The sequence below is a fragment of the Pipistrellus hanaki genome, assembly GCF_964339955.1.
Source record: "Pipistrellus hanaki genome assembly, chromosome: 12".
Taxonomy (NCBI): domain Eukaryota; kingdom Metazoa; phylum Chordata; class Mammalia; order Chiroptera; family Vespertilionidae; genus Pipistrellus; species Pipistrellus hanaki.
The window spans coordinates 56,403,354-56,428,739 of NC_140514.1; the positions used below are offsets into that span (position 1 = coordinate 56,403,354).

The window sequence follows — 25,386 nt, forward strand, 5'->3', positions numbered from 1 at the left end:
CCTTTTTACAACTTTGACTCTTTTTTCTTCAAAGTGCATGTCCATGCCTCAGGCATTCTATTAGCAAAACCATACAATTTCCAACTGGAAGGCTCAATTTCCAATAACCAAGAAAAGCAAACAACCAGTATTTTTTTAGACTGACCCTTATGAACATAGTTTAAGCGTACTCAGTTTCAAGACACACTCAACAAAGCACAAGTCATTATGTTAATAGTCCCAAATCTACTTCGTAGATTTTCTGTAACAAAAGCTAAAATCAGCCGAAACTGGTTTGGCTCAGTGGATAGAGCATCGGTCTGCGGACTGAAGGGTCCCAGGTTTGATTCCGGTCAAGGGCATGTACCTTGTTGTGGGCACATCCCTAGTAGGGGCTGTTCAAGAGGTAGCTGATCGATGATTCTCTCTCATTGATGTTTCTAACTCTCTATCCCTCTCTCTTCCTCTCTCTGTAAAAAATCAATAAAAATTTTAAAAAGCTAAAATCAGGCAAACTTAATATTCATTGAAATATTTGGATGTTTATCATTTAGCCCAGCAATGCTCCAAAAGCTATTAAGTTACCAAAGACTTTGTAAAGTTATATACAGGCCTAAGAGGCTGACAAAAGGTAGAATGGACGCAGGGAGCAGGCCCACAGCCTGTACTAGGACTGCAGCTTCCAGGCCTCCAGCAGCTTGGATTTAAAACTGCCACATTCTTCCATGTTACCTTTCCTAACGTGCTAAGGTCTGGTTTTAATGAATTCAGCTTCTGGTAGCAGCAGGACCGTTAAGTAAGCGTTTGCAGTTTTGCAGTAAAAATAGTTGTTCTTTGGATAGAAGGGGGGTGTATAGTAAGATGCAGTGTAGAGGTGAGGTGACTAATGGCTGTGAGACTGATCCGTCAACCCCCAAAATAGAGACCAAGGAGGGGACAAGGGTCCCAGCAAGTTTGAGGAGGGCAGAATAAGTGGCCCCAGTGTCAATTAAAAGGGAGACGGGCTTACCTGCCACCACAATCATTACCCGAGGCTCTGTCCTGGTGATAAAAGTCTGCGGGACCTTGTCAGGGCTGGGCAGCTTCAGTCTTCAGTGGCCAGTTCCAGATGTGGAAGCTCAAAACCAGATCCAGAGGGCGGCCTTGCTGGACTGGCTGAGGTCCGACCCGGAGGGCCCAGACTGCAGTCTGACTTCCAGTGGCCTTCTCTCCCGCACCCTGGGCAGGCCCAGGCAGGGGTCTCTGATTGGGGCAGGACTTGGCCTGTGTTCCTTCTTGTTGCATGTGAAACGTGGGCCCAGGAAGGCTTATTCCCTGACTTACCCTCGGTTGGAGGCCTGGCACTTGGGGATTCATGAGGGTGGGGGCTAGGAGCCGAAAGGCCTCCTCTGGGCCTCAGCCTTGGTCCAATATTGCTCTTGTCTCCTGGCCTCTATTTGGGTCTCCTGGTCTCTATTACTAAAGACCTTAAAGGCTAGGCTAACGAGGTCTTTTTGAGGGGTTTGTGGACCTGTATCTATTTTTTGAAGTCTGTGGCGTATGTTGGAGGCTGATTGGGATATAAAAAGAGTGTTGTGAAGAAGGATTCCCATTGGGGAAGTGGGGTCTGAGATGGTAAATTTCTCTAAGGCCTCTGTCAAGTGGGAGAGGAAGAGAGCTGGGTTTTCTTCTGGACCCTGAGTAATTTTATTGAGTTGCCATAGTTGACTGTCTTAGAGGACAGAATAAGTGAGCCCAGGAATGAGACAGGCAATTTCATGGCTGCGGAGCCAGTGTCCTGAAGAGTAATCTAATAATCTCATCTTGGGTCAGTTCGGGGATCATGTCAGCACAATGCAGGGTGGCCTCTACATCCTGTTTCTGGGCGGCCTTGGCATGATCTTGAGCTGCTAACCAGATGCTCCTTCTCCTCAGGGGTGAGAGAGGAGGACAGGATGACAGAATGTAGTGCCAGGTCTGGTCATAGGACTGGGTTAGGTACTCACATTTCTTATAAAGGCATCAGGTTGGTGGAAAAAGACCAAGATGCCTCTAAATATGTGTGAGTAAGACATGGAAAATGGGATATGAATCTGGACTATACCCTTGGTCCCAGCCACTTCTCGGATGGGGGTTGGAGGCTAGGCTGTCTGGGAATTAGTAAGAGGGGTCTTAGTAAGGAGGTTGAGAGGGTGGACAAAGAGGTGGAGCCTGAAGACGGGGGGGGGGGGGGGGCTGTCGGAGGAGGACCGTAAGAAGTGCATTCGGGGGACCTGGAGGGGAAATGGAGAATCCGTTTGGATTGGAAGGGTAGAAGGGAAGGTCTGAAGGGCTTAGCCATTTGGGAAGGATGGGTCAGAAGGCTCAGGGTGTAGAGGTCCGGGGTTGGCAGAAGGGGGCTCTGAGGGAGAAGTAGGATTTGATAAGGAGGGCAGGTGTGACACAGAGAAGGATGATTACGGAGTGTAAAGAAGGCCTGGACGTAGGGGATCTCTGCCCACTTCCCGATGTAGTGACAGAAATGGTTTAAGTCCCTGAGAATGCTAAAACAGAAAGTTCCAGGCTCGGGCCAGGTGACTAATTCATACTGTGGCTAAGGTGCTTTGGCTGGACCTGGAGGAAAGGCTAGTGTGTTAAGATTACGGAGGAGACAGCACAGGGGAGTGCTGTGGGTGTTTTGGTGGTGGGGGCAGAAAGGATTCCCCAGAGTGTACATTAGGAAGAGGAGGTAAGCACAAAGGGAGACCTGGGAAGCCAGACTAGAGGGAGGGCGCCCCCATTGTCTGGTCAGACCTGGAGTGAGGAGGGCAGTCTAATCCGAGTGGCAGGTGTCCCTGTAACTAGGAAGCCTGTGGGACCTGGTCCCGGGGCCGAGGCTGGACTGGAGAGGATTTCTGGCCTAGAGCTAGGTTGCTTTTGTCTGGGACAACAGATCAATAATCTGGAGGGGTGACCCAATTGTTACTTACGGAGATTAAATGAACCGGTGTTGAGTGCGGGCTCAGCAACAGGAAGGAGAGGCCCCTTGGCTGGTCAGGAGGGCCCGTAAGGGAGGAAGCCTCACTGTGGAGGCCAGAGGCCAGCGATCGTGTCATCTGAGTAGGATTGGGAGGTAAGCCCAGGTCGAGTAGCCGCTGCCTACTGCTCTCCGAGTAGCAAACTCGGGGGGACTGAAGCTGTCACCATCCGATTAGAGGGGAGACAATAGGCATGAGACCAGTCACCTGGAGGGAGAGTGAGAAAACACTGATTTCTTTCTTTTTGGTGAACCGCTGCCCACAGGGACCCTGCCTCTGTTCCCGCTGGTTTTATTATTTTATTTTTTAAAATATATTTTATTGATTTTTTACAGAGAGGAAGAGAGAGGGATAGAGAGAAACATTGATGAGAGAGCAACATCGATCAGATGCTTCCTGCACACCTCCTTCTGGGGATGTGCCCACAACCAAGGTACATGCCCTAGACCGGAATTGAACCTGGGACCTTTCAGTCCGCAGGCCGATGCTCTATCCACTGAGCCAAACCGGTTTTGGCTGCTCCCACTGCTTTCAGATCAGATGCACAAAGAGGGCCTTTTCTCGGGTTGGCATCTCCATTCCCACTTGGACTGCTTGAGCTGCTTTGCTGGTCCTCACCTTTCCACTCAACGCCTTTTCAGGAACCACCCACCTTTACTATTATTTTCCAGGCATCCCACAGCTGGGCTCCCTCCCTTCCCATCATGCATCAGGGTTTCCTTATCATGTCGATCCAGAAAAATACCCAAAATTCCATGGTAGGAATGTGGAGTTGAAGGCAGGGAGGCTGTGAAAACACCACACTAGTGCTAGGAGCAATGTAAATGGAAAACATTTACCAGGAGGTGCCTTTTATAGCATCACCATTATTATACTAACAGAAGTAAATTGTATTTTGATGGTGGCCAGTTGAAAACCATATCCTACATGTATGAGGTGTATAATCAGCTTAATCAGTTGCTGATCCCAGGACAATTTCATCCCAGTGTATTAGGAGAGTTCAAATAACCCAGAGTTTATTCCATTCTTCTTAGTAATGTAAATGCCACTTTGTTAAATGAACTCGAAGACAGATTTGCATTACTTGTAGCACTTTCTTCCCTTTCCGTACCAAGACAATGGCTTTATATAAAAAGTAAGTGGTTATATTAAAAACATGTTCCCAAATGAGGATCTTTAATGGCATAATTTTGGTGGGTGGGTGGGAGGGTGTTCTGATGTCAACTTTATTTTCAGTCTTGTTAAATGTTCTGATTATTACGCTGTTTTCTTTTCTCAAACCCACTTGCCTATTATGGGTATTTATGGTGCCAGGGCTGGGACTGTGCAAACCACACGTTGGCTTTGCCAGCTGCGTCCCTGGCCCACTCTGCGGGAGAGGGTCTGGAGGCAGGCGGTGTGCTCTGAGTGGAAGGGGGTGCTGGTTCCTTCCTGTTGCTTCCTGCTCCCGCACTGTCCCCCATCCTCACTCATCACTCACGGGCAGCAGTTCATTGAAGTGGTTGTCTTGGTAGTTTCCCAGCGCCCAGAGCCCCGCTATCCTGCCCGACAGGGGGGCTGCCCAGAGGAAGGCCCTGCCACTCCACGGAGAGGAGAGGCAGCCACAGTGAGCCAGGAACGCCTCGAGGACTCTGACTCTGGCTTGTGCTGAGGCACTGACGCAGCTGCCAGAGAAGCCCTGCCTGGCAGGCTCAGGTGCTGTCCCAGGTGCCCGCTCTGGGCTTCCTCCGGGTATGCAGTCAGCTCCCGAAAGCCAGCAACCGAAGGGACAGGAAGGAGGAGCTGCCAGTTCCTTAAGGCTCGGAAACAGACTCAGTGTCTCTCCCACTGCTCTCTGTATCAGTCAGGCAGTGTGGATCCCAGGCTCAGGGAAGGGGACACAGATCTCCTCTCTCGATAGGAGAATTCTCAGAGGATCCAGGGGCCACCTTTCCCAACTGCTGTAAAGGTGATGTGAACTGGAGCGGGAGCTGCCACGCCCCGGGACCTGCCTTGCCCGTCTGATGCCTCAAATGGTAAGTAGGCAAACTGACCTTTGGACAGGGCTGAAAGCAATGTGTCCTCGAGAGCTGTGTGCGAAGATGACAAGAAAGCAGGCAGTGCGACTACAGCATGGGAGACTGGGGGCTGACAGTTACAGGCACTGCGTAGGATCAGTACCACTCGTTCCTGCACCAATAGAAGTGCCTTCCCTCTCGGAAATGCCACCGCCTTGGTCTCCTCATCAGAACTCTATCTGGGCTTCTGCCTGAATCAAAGCTTCCCCAATAGCTATTCTTAATCTCGAATAAGTGCTGTTGCCTCACTTTGAAAGGCCTTTCGTTCTAGGTTAACACTGGCCCAGTCAGCTCTCGGGCCCGATATTTATAGTACCTTCCTCTCATGTGCACTCCTGGCTCCGGCTCTCGCATGCACTCCATTCCCACTGCAGGCACCACACAGTTTTAATGAATTGTTTAATGCTTGCCCGCCCTCTGGACTTCCTTCAAGACAGATAGGGTGTCTAATTCATCTTTGGATCCCTTGTAGCTGGTGGTCTTATTACACAGCATACAATGTATAGCCAGTAGGTATTGAACCACCATAAATTACACTGTACCCACATAACAGTAAATGGATTGTAATTAACATAAATGGAGAAAGGAGAATGTCAGCTAATGGTTAGATTAAATACTGAGTTTCATTACACATTTTCCAAATAGATATCTCCTTCTTTTCAATTCATTATGACTACCCTGAAAATAAAAAATTAATGTGAGCTGGGCTGGTGCGGCTCAGTGGTTGATCACAGTTGGATTCTGGTCAGGGCACATGCTGGGGCTGCGGGTTGGATCCCCAGTAGGGCGCATGCAGGAGGCAGCCAATCAATGGTTCTCTCTCATCATTGAAGTTTCTATCTCTCTCTCCATCTCCTTTCCTCTCTTAATAATAATAATAATAAAAAGCATAATAAATTATTTTTAAAAATTAATTTGAAAAAATTTGGAAGTAGAAATGGAATCAGCAGAAGTCTGCTCTCAAGTCTTGTTAGGGGAGTAAATAATTATATTACTACTCACTATTCTGTCTTCCCTGCATATGTGCATTTTACTTTTGCTGTCCTTTCCTGCTGAGCTGACTCAGAAAGGCCCAACGCCCTGCTGCGAGCTTCCTCAGCAGCAGGTAACTCACCACTGCTCCGGCCCTCTTCGTCTCTCATCGAAAGCACTCTATCCCATACGTAGGAAATATAACCGAGGCAGTAGGTCAGTCCTGCCCCAAGCCATCATGAAAGGGGGAGGAATATGTGGAGCCAAAAGATGGGGCAAAAGCTTTGACTTCGATTAAAAATTAAAAACAAAACAAAACCCTGGAGGCATTCCTGCCGGCCCTGGGACTTTCCTAAGCTGGAAAAGGCGAGAAGCTCTGCACTTGGACTGTTGTGGTGTCAGCCGCCCCGCTGCAGCCTGGAAGGGAGCCGTCTGCGCCTCACTGTCAGTGCAGGACCCAGGGCAGGACCTCAGTCCCAGGAGATGCTCTCAGAAGGGTAAGGTTCAGTGGTGAAGGACCTAGGGAGTCAAGAGGAAAAAAGCCATTGTTCACCCACTCACTCTCTCACAAACAAGTACATATGTTCGACCTCATCTGTGCGAGACCCTGGGAACTGCATGGAGCTCAGGACAGCCAGGGCTCCCACCTCGGGGACCTGGGTTCCCGGGGGGGGGGGGGGGGGGGAGAGACACAGTGCGTGTTAGGTTAAAGATCCACACACTGCTTGTAGTGAGTCCTGTAAAGATCAGCGTGAAAAGTAGGTGGAGGGGCAGTATTTTAGGCAAGGAGGTCAAGGAAAGCCTTTGTGAGGAGGGAACATGTGAGGTGAGAAGGAGTCAGCCGCAGAAAGTCCCGAGAGCAGAGGTCACGGCCCGGAGGCCCCGAAGCCGGAAGGAGCCCCATAGATCTAGGAGCAGATGGAGGAGGGCAGGGCCAGATTCTGCAGCCCTCATGAGCCAAGTTAGAGGGCGTGGGATCTATTTTAGGAGAATGGAAAATCATTAAAGGCTTTTGGTCCAGGGAGTAAAATTATTATGCTTTGAAAACATCAGCCTGGATGCCATATGGAGAACAGAATAGAATTAGGGAGACCAGTTTTCAGATTATTCCAGTGGTTCAGACAAGATATGAAGGTGGCTCAGACACAACCAGTGACAGTAGAGATGGTGAGAAATTGATAGATCTAAGGAGTATTTTGCAGTTGAACCAACAGGTCCTACTGAAGAGAGAGGGTGAGAGAGGGGCGAAAGACTCAGGTTTCGTTAGAACAGCATGGCCTTTACTGAGAGCCAGTTTGAGTGAGGTAGTCTCAAGGGGCCTATAGACACCCAGATGGAAATGTCAAGTCAACAGTCGGATATATGAACCTAAAGCGCAGAGGAGAATTATTTAAGTGCCACAGAGATACAAATGCACAGGCCAGATATGCTTACTAATGAGGGCACGTGATGGAGGATAGGCAGAAGACCACTCAGGAGCAAGGCCAAGGGCGTCTAGTGTCTGAGTTGGTGTGGAAGAGAAGGACTGGGGGGTGGCTGAGGCACATCTTTATGCCTTTTCCCTGGTCTGGAATGCCCTTCTCTTTTCTCTCTGCCTGGTAAAATCCCATATGTCACCACAGCCGAGAGCTCGTCCCATCACAGCAGAACCAGTGGCTCCCTCTTCTGCTCTTGGTTCACAGGCTCCCTGGGTCCTGGAAATGCTGTGTTGTCGATTTTTTCATTTCCTGGACAGAGTGGGAGCCCTTTCAGACAGGTACCATTGCTTTATAACCAAGTATAGTTTCTTACAGTTGAGTATGGTTTCAGTACCTAGCAAACAATAAACATTTGGCAAATGGATGAATAAACGGAAGAATGGACCACACAGTGTAAAACCTGCAGTCCCCTGGTGGATCTGGGCTACTGGACGGGGTGGACTAATTAAGGAGTGGACTCTTTAGCCCTGACCTTTGAGAGCTAAGTTGTCTGAAAAGCCATTGGTGGAATGTTGCTTATAAAAAGACCCATGGGGTATTTGTTGATGAGTGTTCACCACTGGTCATGGGTCTCATCTACAGACACTGAGGTTTCTGTGGCAATCACTGAAGGAGCCCTGGAGGGTCTTGTTGAATATCAGGGAGTCAGTGTACTGACCTCTGGCAGAAATCCAGATTCTACATGAGGAAGGCTTCGACAGGAGGTTCCTGCCCGATTGCTGGCAATATGGTGTCCATCCCTTCCAGGAGGAGGGAGAAGAGCTTTGCCAAGAGCAGCTTGGATGGATCAGACAAGTGTGTAAGAGCAGCCGCAGATTACATTTCAGTTCACTCTTGGATTGTAGCTGCTCCACCTGTACTTCCAATGGCCTGTCTCTAGCTGTCTCACTGAGCAGAGCATTAGGAGTGGACCTGCTTGGCCACCAGAGCAGTCCTGGAGGTAGCAGCCTCTAGAGCCCATTGCCTTGCTTCTTTCTTTTTTTTAAAATTTTTAAATAAACCTTTATTGTTCATATTATTACAAAAGTTCCTCATTTTTCCCCCCTCCACCCTCTGCCCATTCCCCACCCACCACTGTCCTCATCCATAGGTGCACAGTTATGTTCAGTCTCTTCCCGCATCCCCCACTCCTCTTTTCCCTGAGAATCATCAGTCCACTCCCCTTCCATACCTCTGATTCTATTGGGTCGGCAGCTAAGTAATTGCGGGTTTCACACATATATGGCTTCAGTTGAATTTTTAGGTTTGCAGATGTAGTACAAATGTAAAACACATTTTGTTATTTGATAGTTGGCTATTCAGCTGTTAATCAGTAAAAAAAGTTTTTTGATCTGTTTTGTGGTTTTCGTTTGGCGTTCGTTGAAAAATGGAAAATCAAAAGGAACATTTTCGTCATATTTTGCTTTTTTATTTCCGCAAAGGGAAAACGCATCGCAAGCTCATAAAAAGTTATGTGCTGTTTATGGTGACGAAGCCTTAAAAGAACGGCAGTGTCAAAATTGGTTTGCCAAATTTCGTTCTGGTGATTTTTCACTCAAAGATGAAAAATGCTCTGGTCGTCCAGTTGAAGTTGATGACGCCCTAATCAAAGCAATAATCAATTCAGACTGTCACAGTACAACACGTGAGATTGCAGAGAAGCTTCATGTATCACATACATGCATTGAAAATCACTTAAAACAACTTGGCTATGTTCAAAAACTCGATACATGGGTTCCTCACGAACTGAAAGAATCACAGTTAACGCAACGCATTAGCAGCTGCGATTTGCTAAAGAAACGTAATGAAAATGATCCATTTTTAAAACGACTGATAACTGGCGATGAAAAATGGGTTGTTTACAACAATATCAAGTGGAAAAGATCGTGGAGCAGGCCAGGTGAACCAACTCAAACAACATCAAAAGCTGATATTCATCAAAAGAAGGTTTTGTTATCAGTTTGGTGGGATTACAAAGGAATTGTCTACTTTGAACTCTTACCACCCAACCGAACGATCAATTCTGATGTCTACATTGAACAACTAACGAAATTAAACAATGCAGTTGAAGAAAAGCGGCCCGAATTGACAAATCGAAAAGGTGTTGTATTCCATCATGACAATGCAAGGCCACACACATCTTTGGTCACTCGGCAAAAATTAATGGAGCTTGGTTGGGATGTTTTGCCACATCCACCATATAGTCCTGACCTTGCACCATCTGATTACTTTTTGTTTCGATCTTTACAAAACTCCTTGAATGGTAAAAATTTCAATAATGATGATGATGTCAAATCGTACCTGATTCAGTTTTTTGCTAATAAAAACCAGAAGTTTTTTGAACGTGGGATTATGATGCTGCCTGAAAGATGGCAAAAGGTCATTGATCAAAATGGGCAATACATTACAGAATAAAGTTATTTAGTTCCATGAAAAAATTGTCTTTGATTTTCTTTAAAAAATCCGCAATTACTTAGTTGCCGACCCAATATTATATTCAACAGTTAATATTGTTCATCAGGTTTTTTAATTCCCTTGGTTTTTAGATTCACTTGTTGATAGTTATGTATTTGTTTTTCATAATTTTTATCTTTTTCTTTCTCTTTCGAAAGAACCCCCTTCAGCAATTCATATAATTCTGGTTTGGTGGTGTTGAACTCCTTTAGCTTTTTTTTATTAGTGAAGCTCTTTATCTGGCCTTCGATTCTGAGTGATAGCTTTGCTGGGTAGAGTATTTTTGGCTGTAGGTTCTTGCTATTCATCACCTTGAATATTTCTTGCCATTCCCGTCTGGCCTGCATGGTTTCTGTTGAGAAATCAGCTGACAATAGTATGGGTGCTCCTTTATAGGTAACTACCTGTTTCTATCTTGCTGCTTTTAATATTCTCTTTGTCTTTTGCTCTTGGAATTTTAATTATGATTTGTCTTGGTGTGGTCCTCTTTGGATTCCTTTTGATTGGGGTTCTGTGTGCTTCCTGAACTTGTAGGTCTAATTCTTTCACCAGGTGGGGGAAGTTTTCTGTCACTATTTCTTCCAGTATGTTTTCGGTATCTTGCTCTCTCTCTTCTTCTGGGACCCCCATAATTCTGATGTTGGGTTGCTTGAAGTTGTCCCAGAGGTTTCTTACATTATCTTCAACTTGATGGATTCTCTTGTCTTCTCGCTTCTGCAGAGGAGTATCCTCTGGCTCTTTATGTTCCAAATCTTTGACTTGATTCTTGAGATCTTCCATTCTGTTTTTAGGACGCTTAGGCTTTTACAGCTCCTCAGATTTTCCTTCTGCTTTTCTCTTTCCTTCTCGTTGTAGAATTTCCAGTCAGTCGACTTTCCTGTAGTTCTGGGTAATGTCCATTTTGTATTTTAGTTGTATTTTATTGAAATTGTTGTGTGAGGTGCAGTTAGGTGTTACCTATGCCACCATCTTGGATTCTCTCTGACACCCCCATTGCCTTGTTTCCAGGCTGGTTTTCTTATCACTTTGGCATGGTGTGGAGATTGGGGACCTGGCTCTTTGCTCAGCCTTCAATCTCTACTCCCCACTGACTCCCACAGGGGGTGTCATCCTACCCCTTCTTTTTCATAACTAACAAACAAACAAAAAACAGCTTTGTTGACAATACTTAGTTAATTCCACATATCAGTGAGAATTCTGTCTAAGGGCATACTCTCACTATCTGTGAGATATTATTCTGGGATTCTTTACAAAGAAGTGGGCAAAGTTTAGGGAAATCAGTAAGGGATGATGTAGTATCTATAGCTGCCAACAACAACTGCATCACACCTGAGCTTGAATGGACACAAGAGGAAGGAGAACTTGTCAGATGTGTGCGCACACCTGTGTGTGTGCATGTGTGTGTAGGGGTTGCTCATAGAGAATATGACTGCACGTTGATTCAATGGAGCCCAGAACTAGCTGGATACGTTGTCACATTTGCCAGGATTTTCATGGGCCAAAACCATGTGTATTCTTAGCCATAAGGATTTGGGGGTCAAAAATACTTTCTGCTCTTCCCAACACTGAGGACTTTAAGGCTGAGAGAAAGGCACTTGTAGGGTTGAAGTGCCGTGTTTTCAAAGGAGGTTCTCTGGCAAATAGGCATCCATACAGTTACCGGTTCTGACTGAGTAGTAACACTGGCCTTAGCCTTCTCCCCTGGTAGTACACAATAACCTTGACTTTAGCTTTTCCCTGGACCTGGTCTTAAGATTATTCTTGCAAACATTTTGCTCCCTTCAGTTGGGCGAGTCCTTGATCCTGCCTGCATCTTTTCTGTTATTGTACCTTGATTTCATATCTTGCTCCTCTGGAATATGACCCAAGCACTCTCATCATCCCATAAATGGTTTGATTCCACTAACCAGTGAAAAGACTTTTTTATTCATGGACTTTATGCTTTAGGCGTCTTGCCTCATCCCAGGCTTCACCTATTCTATCAATAATTCATTCTGGGCCTGGGCCCTAGAAGTAAGGCCATTTCTTAAGGTATCCAGGATCACCAAAGTGGTTTAGAGTCAAGTCTATATCAATCTTAGATATAGATTGTTAGATCTATACAGATCAAAGTATTTCCTCATCTTAGTGGTCCTTCTTGCTTCCTTTTCTTGGTAACTTAAATCTATTAGCCCCCCTCTCCCTGGACCAAACACAAGCCCTTTTGTCTCTTTTAAGACATTTTGGAAAATGTGTCCTGTGTTTAGTCTTTAATTTGTTCTAGGGACTCTAGTGTCTGTTTTTATGCTTTATTTATGTTTCTAAACCCTGAAATATGGCACTCTCTGGTCCCAAGTCCTGGTCTCCCCTCCCCCCATTTTTTTTTTTTTTTTTTTTTTTTACATTCATGTCTATTACTCTTTCCTGGTTTGACCCTTTCTCTTCACTTGGGCTATATCTCTAGTATTTCTCTCAATAGATAAGGAGATGAATTTTAATATAATATTTTCTGCTAGACAGAAGTTGTTTCTCCTCCCCCAGCTGCCCCCTTCCCCACCACACACATACATCTAGTAAGACCTCTTAACAGCATCTTAACAAAATTCTCTGAAGGACTTTCTACATTTTCTAAAACATACAAGCTAGGGTGAGGAGATGTTTTATGTTAAGTTAGGTGCAAGATTGTGTGCATTCAGAATATTTCTAGGATTAGAAAACATATTTTAGGAAGAACTATATTACTTTGTGTTTTGAAAATAAACTATTTTTCAAATGAGAAATATGTGGTTATTTTAAACTGCTCTTTTCAGTGTCTACAAGCCACAGGCAGCAAGCCACAGCTTAGAAAAGCCACTTTCTAAGATCTTTCCTGCACCGCAGCTGAAGTCAGTGCTCCCTCAGCTCAGAAAGGTGTTACCTTCCCAAGAGACTTCAAGATGGTCCCATGTTAAAGAGAAAACCAAATTTAAGAAAGACCATGAAGCCATGGGCTGGAACCATTTTCTTTATTTATTTTTTGTTCTTAATCCTCACTGGAGGATATTTCCCCATTGATTTTAGAGATAGTGGGAGGGAAAGGGAGAGTCAGAGGGAAAGAAACAGTGATTGGTTGCCTTTCATATGTGCCTGACCAGGGCCAGGGATCAAGCCTGCAAGCAAGGTATGTGCCCTTGACCAGAATCTAACCCAAAGCTCTTCAGTCCAAGTGTCAATGCTCTAACCATTGGACAAAAAGAGCTAAGGCTGACTCTTTCAACATGTGTAGGCCATTCCTGGAAATCTTTGTGTAAAAATTCATTAGGACTTTATACGAAGTCTATGCACAGTAAGTGTTGGCTAACAATGAATTTGTTTGTTTGTTTTTAGTCCTCACCTGAGGATATATTTTTAAGTCTTTATTGTTGAAAATATTATGTATGTTCCCTTTTTTCTCCCATTGACCCCTTATTGTCCCCCCCGCCTCCCTCCATCTCAGGCCTTCACCACACTATTGTCTGTGTCCAGGGGCTGTGCATATGTGCATATAAATTCCCTGGTTAATCTCTCCCTCCCCACCCCTGCTTTCTCTCTAAGATTGCACAGTCTTATCCATGCTTCTATGTCTCTTAATGTATTTTGTTCAACAATTTATTTTATTCATTAGATTCCAAATATGAGTGAAATAGTATGATACTTGTCTTTCTCTTACTGGCTAATTTCCATTAATATAATGCTTTCCAGCTCTCTCCTTGAGGTCTTAAAGGGTAAGAGATGCTGCTGTTTCTTCTTTTTTTCCCCTGCTACATAGTATTCCATGGTATAAATGTACCACAGCTTTTTTATCCACTCATCTACAGATGGGCACTTGGGCTGTTTTCAGATATTAGCTATTGTAAATTGTACTGCTAGGAACATAGGGGTGCATACATTTGGGTCTCTTAGGATATATTTTTAGAAGTGGGATCACTGGGTCAAATGGCAATTCCATATTTAATTTTTTGAGGAAAATCCATACTGTTCTCCATAATGGCGGCACCAGTCTTCATTCTCACTAGCAGTGTTTTAGGATTCCCTTTTCTCTACATCCTCACCAGCACTTGTCGTTTGTTGATGATAGGCATTCCGACAGGTATGAGGTATACCTCATTGTTGTTTTAATTTGCATCTCTCTAAAAATCAGTGACTTTGAGCATTTTTTTCATGTGTCTCTTGACTAGCTGTATGTCCACTTTTGAGAAGTGTCTATTTGGGTCTATTGCCCATTTTTAAATTGGATTGTTGTTTTCCTTTTGTTAAGTTGTATGAGTTCCTTATGTATTTTGAATATTAACCCTCTATCAGGTATATCACTGCCAAATTTGTTCTCACACACAGTGGTTAGTTTCCCTTTTCATTTTGTTGATGGTTTTTTAAAAATATATATATCTTGTTGATTTCAGAGAGGAAGGGAGAGGGAAAGAGAGATAGAAACATCAATGATGAGAGAGAATTATTGATTGGCTGCCTCCTGCACGTCCCCTAATGGGGACCAAGCCTGCAACCCAGGCATATGCCCTTGACTGGAATTGAACCTGGCACCCTTCAGTCCACAGGCTGATGCTTTATCCACTGAGCATAACAAGCTAGGGTTTGTTGTTTGTTTGTTTGCTGTGCAGGAGCTTTTTCTTTAGATATAATTGCATTTGTTTATTTTCTCCTTAGTTTCCTTTGCCCAAGGAGATGTATCCATGAACATATTGCTATGAGAGATGTCTGAAATTTGACTGATGCATTTAATCCATTTGCATTTAAGGTTATTATTAATAGGTATTTGTTTGTTGCTATTTTTGTTTTTTTATGCCTGTGTTCCTTCTTCCATTTCTACTTTTTCTTTTTACAACAGTCCCTTTAGCATTTCTTGACTTGCTGGCTTGGTGGTAATAAATTCCCTAAGCCATTTTACTTTATTTTTTTGATCTACAAAGCTCCTAATTTCACCTTCAATTTTGATTGATGGCCTTGATGGATAGAGTATTCTTGAATTCAGTCCCTTGTTTTATATCCCTTTATATACTTCAGTCCATTCCTTCCTGGCCTGATGTGTTTCTGTTGAGAAATCATTTGATAGTCTAATAGGAGATCCCTTGTAGGTAACTTTCTGTCTGTCTCTTGCAGCCCTCAAAATTCTTTCTTTGTCCTTAACATTTGCCATTGTAATTACAATCTGTCTTGGTGTGGGTCTTTTTAGGGTTCATCTTGCTTGAGACTTTGTGCTTATGTGATTTTTTTCTTCCCCAAGTCAGGGAAATTTTCTGTCATTATTTCTTCAAATAGGTTCTCTAATTCTTGCTCCTCTTCTTGACCTTCTGGCACCCCTATTTTGCAGATGCTGCTTTGTTTCATGTTGTCCCAAAGCTCCCTTAAACTCTCCTCCTGATTTTTAATTTTTTTTTCAATTGCTGTTCAGACTATGTGTGTTTTTTACTACCCTGTTTTCTAAGTCACTGATTCAGTCCTCTGCTTCTTCTAGACTACTGTTGAAACCTTCCATTGTGCTTTTTATTGCAATTATATCATTCTTAATTTCTTCTTGATTCTTAGATATGCAGTTTAGGAACTTTATGATCCCTACTCCAAATTCTTTCTCTGGCATATTGCTTACCTCCATTTCACTTAGCTCCTTTCCCAGTGATACCTCCTTTTCTTTCCTTGAGGGGTTGTTTCTTTGTTTCCCCATTTTTGCTGTCTCTTTCTGGCCCTGGGCACCTTGCTTGGGGTTTGAGAGGTTGAAGACCCTATCAGGCCAATGGTCTGGAAATTGTTAGACCAGAGGCTGGACTGCCTTGAGTCTCATGCCTTTATTGTCTCTGCTTTGAATTATATGGATCCCATGGATCTGATCCCTCAGTTGTCTGCTTCAGATGCTTGGGTGGTGGGTGCATGTGTGTAGTTTCTCTAGTTTGCAACTCCCTGTGAGAACCCAGAGCCCTCTGGCATGCAATTCACTGTGCAGCCCTGGCACCCATGGCAAAGTGGCACCCTACGTCCTTTTGTCACTGCTGCACTTGCAGGGTGGTCTTGTGGTTCCAGATTGCTCTGGATTGCCCTGGCAGTGCTCTCCTGTGGCCAAGAGTGGGACAGGTGCTGGGTTACTCCAGGTCACCCCGGCAGCAAGTCCCTGCACTCGGGTTTCTCTGGATCACACAGTCCCCACTTTCCTGTGGCCTGAAGTGTGGTGCACACTGGGTTACTCCAGTCTGCCCCTTCTGGTGTGGAGCAGGGGTGGGTTTCTCTGGGTTTCACAGTCCATGCTCTCTTGGGGCCTGGAATGGGGCATACACTGACTTGCTCCGGGTCAACCTGGCAGCAGGTCCAAGAGCACCGGGTGGCTCTGGGTCAGACAGGAAACACAGTTATGAGGTCTGGGGTGGGGTTGGATTACAGAGGTCCCCCTAGCTTGCCCTCACTGTGGGTTCCTGGAGCCAGATCCTGGGACACTGTGTGCCAGCAGGCTGGTGAGGAGGCCTTGTGCAGAGGTCACTCTGGAGTACTCACTGCAGACATCTAGGAGCCTGTCAGGAGGTGCTGTGACACCCCCTGCCAGGGCATGTTATGGCTGGCAAGCAGCATTCTCTGGGCATCTTCTGCCCTTCCTTATTGAAAATGGTCTCCTTGGCTGTGTATAATTTGTTATTTCTTGATCTCAGTGGTAACTCATTCATTGTTTAATAACACATTATTTAATCTTTATGTGTTTGAATGTTTTTGAGTGTTTTTAGTAGTTGATTTCTAATTTCATTTCATTATGATCTGAGAAGGTACTTGATATGACTTCAATCTTCTTGAATTTGTAGAGACGTGTTTTGTGTCCTAAATGTGGCCTATCTTGGAGAATGACCCATGTGTAATTGAGAAGAATGTATTTTCTTCAGCTTTGGGGTGAAATGTTCTATATATGTCAATTAAATCCATTTGATCCAGTGTGTCCTTTAAAGTCACTGTTTGTTAATTTATTTATTTATTTATTTGTTTGTTTGTTTTATTTATTTTTTATTTTTGTCCAGAAGATCTATCTAGTGACCTCAGTGGGTGTTAAAGTCCCCTGCTATGACTGTGTTGTTGATCTCTCCCTTAAAGTCCTCCAGAAGTTTTTACAAAAATATGTATTTGAGGGCTCCTATATTGGGTGCATATATATTTACCAGGGTTATATCCTCTTGTTGGATTGATCCTTTTAGTATTATGTAGTGACCTTTGTTGTCTCTTGTGATGGCCTTCATATTTTTAAAATATATATTTTTACTGATTTCAGAGAGGAAGGGAGAGGGAGAGATAAAAACATCAATGATGAGAGATAATCATTGATCAGTTGCCTCCTGCACGCCCCCCCACTGGGGGTCAAGTCCACAACCCAGGCATGTGCCCCTGATCAGACTCTAACCTGGAACCCTTCATTTCTGCAGGTCGATGCACCATCCATTGAGCCAAACTATAATAGCTAGGGCAGATGGCTTTAGTTTTGAAGTCTGTTTTGTCAGATATGACTATTGCTATTCCAGCTTTTTATTTTCCCTTTCTATTTGCATCGAAACTTTTTCCCATCCATTCTTTCTTTTCCTGTGTGAGTCTTTTGTTCTGAAGTAGGTCTCTTGTAGACAGCATATACCGTATTTAGGTCATGTTTTCTTATCCATTCAGCTACCCTGTCTTTTGAGTGGAGCATTTAATTCATTTACATTTAAGGTTTTTATTGATAAGCACTTATCTATTGCCATTTTAATTCTTAATGCCTCTGTGTCTCTTTCTGTGTCTTCTCATTACAGCAGTCCCTTTAGCATTTTTTTTTGCAATGTCAGTTTGGTGGTGACAAAGTCTTTTAACTTCTTCGTTGTCTTGCAAACTCTTTATTTCACCATCTATTTTGAATGATAGCCTTGGTGGGTATAGTAATCTTGGTTTCAAAACCTTGGTTTTCATTACCTTGAATGCTTCATGCCATTTCCTTTAGGTCTGTAGATTTTCTAGTGAAAATCAACTGACATTCTTTTTGGAACTTCTTTGTAGGTAACAAATTGCTTTTCTCTCACTGCCTTTAAATTTCTCTCTATTTTTCATTTTTGGCATTTTAATTATGATGTGTCTGGGCATGGGCCTGTTTGGGTTCTTCTTCCTTGGGACTCTCTGTGCCTCCTAAACTTGTGTGAACTTCACCAGGTTAAGGAAGTTTTCGGCCATTATTTCTTAAAACACGTTCTATATTCCTTGCTCACTTTCTTCCCATTCTGGGAAGAAATGGTGCAAATATTGTTCCATTTCATTTCATGTTGTTCCACAGATCCCTTAAACTGTCCTCCTATTTTTTAATTGTTTTTTTTTTTCTTTTTGGTTCTCTGATTGACTTTTTTTGTACCCTGTCTTCTAATTCACCTATCAGATTCTCAGCCTCCCTTAATCTGCTGTGTATTCCTTCCACTGTGTTCCTTATTAGTGCTATGTCATTTTTCATAGCTACTATATCTTTTCTCATACTATTGAGAATCTTTGCCATCAATACTCTGAACTTTATGTCTAATAAATTTCTTATCTCTATTTTATTTAGTTCTTCATCTGGAGAATTCTCTTGTTCTTTCGTTGGGTGGTTTTTTTGTATCCCCATTTGGGCTAACTATTTGGGTTTGTGACTATGTATTAGGTAGATTTGCTATGTCTCCCAATTTCTAGTGCAGGATGGTATCAAATGCTGTTTATGACTAATGAGATCAGGCAAAGAATCAAAGCCTTCAGAGACCTGCCTCTGCAGACTGATTGGATTCAGTCTTGAGTATCCTCAGGCAATTGTCCATGGGTGTGACGAGAGGTTTTCAACAGTGTGGGGCAATTGCTTCTACCTGGAGGCTAGTTGTTATTCTCAGTCTGTTAATAGGCCTCAGAATCTCTGCACAGTGAGGTAAGGGGTTTTACAATAGGGTGGGGCAACTGCCTTCCCCCCATCCCCCCCCCCCCCGCCCTCTGGGCAAAATCTGACTTGTTAGCAAAAGTCCATCTGAGAAAGATGTCCTCTGCAGAGTGAGAGAATGACTCAGCATAGGAAACCAGGGTGTCTGCCTTCTGAGCTCTAACCCTAGAGTTTCCATCTATGACTTTTGCTCACACACCTCCAGTCTGCTCCGCCCTCTGTCTGCCAGAACCCAAGGTGAATAGCTGCATGTGAAATTTTGTGAGTTAGCCCTTAAAGGGGTAACTCACAAAATTTTTTTTGTGAGTTACAAAAAAAAAAATTTCCAGCCATCTCTTCCTGGCAGACAGCACCCAGCTGCTTTTCACAGCCAGATGATATATGGGCACCTTTATCAGTTCTGGTGCTCTCTGCTGGGGGCCAAGCTTGGAGTTTAGACTTCAGTGTTCTCAGTGGGAACTCCCCTCCCCTTGACAGCTGAGGTATCTCTCTGTACCTACAGTTTGTGTCTGTGGGAGCCTGGCCATACTTCCTACCAGTCTTTATGCAGTCTCCACTTTCTGTCTTTGGTTATCAGGGTTCTCTCCAGCTAGTCTTCAGTTTATTACTTCAGTTGGTTTTCTGTATTTTAGTTGTAATCCCAGTTTGGTCCTGGAAGCATGTCAATGTAGCATCCCCTTACTTCACCACCATTTCTTAATCTTTCAACAATGAATATTTACATGTTCAAATTCTATTTAACACCTCTAATCCTGACTTTTGTCTTGGCATTTTTTAAGGATGCTATCAACCTCATGATCATTCCTGACTTTCTATATTGGTTTGGATGGTTTCCATTGCAACAGAACTCAAGTTAAACTAGCTTTAAATAATAAATATTTTAACTTCCATAGCAGGAGATTCATAAAAAAAAAAAAAAAAAAAAAAAAAAGAGCTCCAGAGTTGGTTGATTCAGCAGATTAATAGTGTCATCAAGGATCCATCCAATCTTTTAATGTAGCAACTAATATCACCCATTCCAAAAAGTTAACTGTCACTTCCTGTGGCTCTATCTGAGGAGAAATGATCTTTCCCCAGAAGCTTCTCAGGAGGCTTCCTCTCTCTAGTGACTCACCCATGAAGGTTGGGTCCCAAGCCTACCCCAAGTCTATCACTAGCATGATTGGCTTTTGTGATTCCTCTGAAGGTGAATGGGTTTGGAGAGATCAGATACAGAGCCATGCATCTGTATGGTGACTTCAGCTAACAAATGCTTATTACATTTACCCAACAACATTTCTATGATGTAGATAAGGTAGGTATTATCATTCCCATTTTATAGCTGAGATGAGGGAGGATTATAGAATAGTGCCTTGTTTTTAAGAAACATTTTTGTAAGAAATAGTTGAAATAGAATATCACTATTTTATATATATATATATATATATATATATATATATATATATATATATATTGATATTTTACAGAGAGGAGGAAGGGAGAGAGATAGAGAACTAGAAACGTCAATGAGAGAGAAACATCGACCAGCTGCCTCTTGCACACCTCCTACCGGGGATTTGCCCGCAACCAATGTACATGCCCTTGACCGGAATCGAACCTGGGACCCTTCAGTCCGCAGACCGATGCTCTACCACTGAGCCAAACCGGTTTCGGCAGAATATCACTATTTTAAATCCAAATTAAAGAATCAGTTTAGTCCATGATCATTAATGGCTTTACTACCAGTTTAAGAGGCAATATATATTTCATTTTCTAGACTAGAGCTTTAGTAAATGTTTTTTTGAATATATAGTTTCATTTTGCTTTTTTTCTCCCATCTGGTCACCTGTTTCTCCCCATGTGGAATCCTCTGTCAGAAATCTTTGGTAGGAAACCCTTGAGAATTTGGGCGATAGGATGTTCAGATACAGGAGCCACAGGAGACAAGATGGTCAAAGGTGATGAAATTAAAGGAAGGCCATCAACAGCAAGAGGTTAAACATTCAACCTGTTTTCTTCTCTTCCACTTTTCTCCCTTCCCCGGTCCCCAACGTGCAACACTGTGGTCCCTGCTCATGGGCCTTTCCGAAACCTGAGGTTTGGTATGTATGTGCAAGTGTGACAGATATCAGGTTCTTCAGTGGATTTAACAGGTAAAATAACTGCTGGGATCTCTTTCTGTTGGAAGTGTCTGTAAGTCCTCTGCCAGGTAGATAGTAAGCATGCTTGGGGATAACTTCTGAGTGCAGGGTGTTTTGTCATTCACTGAAAACGTCACACTCCAGACTGGTTTCCACTACTGAGCAGGGTTCAATGACTTATTCTTAGTCACACAGTGCATAACTTACAGTTGGTTATTTGGCTAGAAAAAAAAAAGCATGAGGGACACTGATGTTGCAAAATAGTGATTAATAAGATGTAGAGGGCCCCTTGGGAATGCACATGGATGACCTTTAAATTAATGTCAGCTGAGTCCGAGGTGACTGGCATGGCTGTCCCCCGGAAACAGCCTCCCAAAATGTGGGAGACTGTTATCAGTACCGATTTCTTATCTTTATCCATGTGCTTGGAATGAGGAAAGAATAGGACCTTGACTTACCCAGGTCTTGATACCGTGTTTCCCCGAAAATAAAACATCCTCCAAAAATAAGACTTACTTACAGGTTTCCTTCTGAGTGAAATATAAGGCATCCCCCCAAAAATAAGGCCCCCCAGGCTCTGTCTCAGAATGAAAATTAATTTACCGTAAACTGGTCGCTAGGGCCACCCCGAATGGCGTCTAGCAACCAGTGACGTTAGGCAGAGTCCTGACGTCACTGCTGTGTGGAGGCGGAGCGGAGGTCGGAGTGAGCGGTGAGCGAGGGGTGGGAGAGAGGAGGAGACATGAAGACATTTCTATAGGAAAGAAAAATAGATCAGATAATGATTCTCGCAGGAATGACGGCCTATCTCCACACTCTTGATATTGCAATAAATAAGCCATTCAAAGACAATTTGCGCATGGAAATTAATGACTACATTGAAAATAGAATGGAGAGAAATCAGCGTGGAAACTTTGTGAAACCTAAACTGCAAGAAGTTGTGACTTGGGTGAAGAATTCATGGGAGAAAATCACTGACAGTTGCATTGCAAATGCACTGCGAGCAGGCTACCTTGACAAGAAGTACTCATTTAAAGACAGTGCTATTGCTAAACATGAGAGATTTGGTCCACTGATTCTAAAAGAAATGGAGTCACAAGAAATTCACCAGGAAATTCAGGAATTGAATTATTATGATGATGTTCCAGAAGATGATGACATGATTGTCATTGGATAAATGAGTAAATTCTTGATACTGTAGGTTTCACAGTTTGTCTGGTTTGTGTTGACAACTACCGTACTACCGTACCATATACAGGTAATAAATTTCCTTTATTTTCATTTAACAATAAATGTGTACCATATTCTTCTTCATGGAAAAATAAGACATCCCCTGAAAATAAGATCTAGCACATCTTTGGGAGCAAAAATTAATATAAGACACTGTCTTATTTTCGGGGAAACGGGATGCTAAATCCCAGGAATGAGGGAATGAATAGGACCTGGGCACACCCAAAACTTCTTTGACCTTAAAACCCCCCTCTGGAAATCAATAAATGCGCTGTTTTGTCTGTGGTGGGTGTTGACTGTCCCTCCATCAGAGTGACAGCATCCACCTGGCATGCATCTTTTGGGTCTATTTCTGCCTCTTGTCTCTTTCTTTCTTTTATTTCTTAATCCCCAGCTTCTCCACTCAGGAACCAGCCCTCCCTTTCCGTGTGGAACGTGGAAAAAGGAGAAGCACCCCATTGGAATAAGAAGCATTAAATAATGAGTCTGCAAATTCCTCTTAAGATTCTCTGCTTGATCTGCAGAATGTCTTATATTGCACACAAACATGCCACTAGGTCTTCAAAGTTTAGTGTTCAAATGATAAAATTACATTCAACTTGGTTTTTAAATGACTGAGAGTTAAAAATGCAAAACTATTTATACACTCAATGTGTTATTTGCAACCATTTTACAACTATTAGTGTAAAATGTTCTCCCTCATCTTATCATTGACACACAAAAAAAGCAAAAATTTTAAAAATAAGTCAGTTAACTAAAGGGCAATAGGCAAGATTTCTAAATGTCAGGCTAAGAAATTGATTTTAATACATTTGATATAATAATGTGAAGTTAAATCACCTACAGAGCCAGCTGGTTTGAGTCAGTGGGTAGAGTGTCAACCTGCAGACTGAAGGGTCCTGGGTTCGACTCTAGTCAAGGGCACATGCCCAGATTGCATGCTTGATCCCAGTAGGAGGCATGCAGAGGCAGCTGATCAATGATTCTCTCTCATCATTGATGTTTCTATTCTCCCTCCCTCTCCCTTCCTCTCTGAAATCAATATCTGCTACATTTTAACATACATTTTGTTTCCAAGGATGAAACAATATATCATTTACACATTTTAAAATTTTTGTTAATTTTCATCTGAGGATATTTTTCCATTGATGTTTATTTATTTAATATATTTTTATTGACTTCAGAGAAGGAGAGAGAGATCAAAACATCAATGATGAGCAAGAACCACCGATCAGCTGCCTCCTGCATGCCCCCGCTATTGTGGAACAAGCCTACAAACTGGGCACATGCCCTTGGCTGGAATTGAACCCATGAACCTTTAGTCTGCAGGCTGATGCTCTACCCACTAAGCCAAACCAGCTAGGGCTCCATTGATTTTTAGAGAGAGTGGAAATGAGGGAGAGAAATAGAGGAAGAGAAACAGTGAGAGAGACACATTGATTGATTGCCTTCCGCACACGCCCCAACCAGGACAAGGGATTGAGTCTGCAACCGAGGTACATGCCTTTGACCAAAATCAAATCTGGGGCCCTTCAGTCTGCAGGCTGACTCTCTATCCACTGAGCCAAACAGACTGGGGCTTTAAAATGAATTCATTAACAAAATGTGCTTTTTCTTAAATTGTTACTTTAAAGTAAGTAAACGCCCCATGTCATTTACATCTTGACAAAATTCAGATGTAATACATTATAGATAACTAAAGGCCCCCATGCACGGAATTCAGGCAAGAGGGGGCCTTCCTCCCCCGGCTGCTGGCACTGGCTGCCCTCTGGCGCCCGGGCCCGGCTTCCCCGCAGCCCTGCTTCGTCCGGAAGGTCGTCCGGAAGGATGTCTGGTCTCGTTAGCATAGTATGCTTTTATCATTATAGATAATAAAGATTGTAAAATATGAATCTTAAGATATGATTTTAATAATATTGATATAAAATATTTTTAACTTAAAAATCACAAAATAGTGAGATTATGTGGAAAGCTACCAAGAGACTATAAGGGATTGCTGTGGAAGTGCCGCTCTGTTGCTATGAAAGGAGTTTGCAATAGAAAAGAAAAAGACGGGAGCCGCTGCGGGCGATCAGCACACCGCCCTGGGGTTCCTTCCCTCCAGGCCTGTGCTCCGGTCTGAGGGGCTCCGAGAGCCGGTGCCTCACAGCTGCTTCGGAGCTGCTCCCGGGCTCCGCGCTGAGCACACACCGGCCTGAGTTTCAGGGACCACGTAGGAGGCCCCGGGCCCCATGTTCTCCTCAGCCTGAGGGAGTGCGCTCTGACTGAGCAGCCCAAAGGTCCTGCCGGACACCGGGAGAAACGGGACCAGGAGTGACCTTCTCTGTTGATGGACAGTCACTGCTGCAATGAATGGAGTGAGATTTCTCTTTCAAACTGAATAAAGTGCATTGGTAGAAAAACTGGGGAATCTGAATGAAATTCATAGTTTAATGAACAGAACTGTGCTCTTTTAAATGTCTTCCTTTTGACCAATGTGCCTATAAGATGTAAACATTAGGGGGAGGTAGGGGGAGGGAATATGGTGGCTCTCTATAGTGCCGTTCTATAATCTTAAAGTTATTTTAAAATAAAAGCTTTAAAAATAAATAAAGTGCTGGAAATATTTCTTTTGCAAGGAGGGCCAAAGGAGTTGGGCTGAGAGGTTTTGAGTGTCTCCCAGCTCAAACCCGGGGCCGGACTGGGAAGTGCCTGAGCAGACGGCCTTGACAACGCCGCCAGGTGCAGGCGCAGCCAGCCCGCAGCCCACGCTGGAGGCAGGGCCCGCTCTGCCTCTTTATGTCCTAATAGCACTCCCTCTGCGGCCACCATTGAATTGGGTCCCTACTGCATTTCACACTTGGATTAACTCAATCATGCAAATTATGTCAAGCCTAAAAGAAATCGGGCTGTGGGCAAATAAGAAATGCTAATAAAAATGGAAAATGCAGCCATTGCTGCCCATGGCCCTCAGACCCACGTGCTCTGACTGGGTGAGGAAGGGGAGGATAAACAGGTCTGAGCCATAAACATAAATAAAAACCACAGGGCTAATTAGAATCCCAAATCTTGATTCGCCTCTCTTGGTGGAATGGACTAGTCCCGACAAGATTAGCGGGATAAGGTTTCCCATGTTGCACATTCCTTGAAATGCCTCTGTTTGTCCGTGCCAAGCAGAGATTCCAGCGGCCGCTTTGTGGATTCCTTCCTCTCCTTCCTGTGCATCACCCCACTCCTTCCCCCCTCCCC

At 43.7% G+C, this 25,386-nt stretch overlaps 1 long non-coding RNA gene across 1 annotated transcript in view; it reads right to left on the reverse strand.

Moving 5' to 3' along the window:
- Window positions 1-12,260: 12,260 nt before the first annotated feature.
- The window catches only part of LOC311631090, a 630,545-nt gene continuing 617,419 nt past the window's right edge, over window positions 12,261-25,386 (reverse strand). The window contains exon 2 of the long non-coding RNA XR_014796513.1: window positions 12,261-12,305. This is a non-coding gene — a long non-coding RNA (uncharacterized lncRNA). The remainder of the gene's footprint in view (window positions 12,306-25,386) is intronic.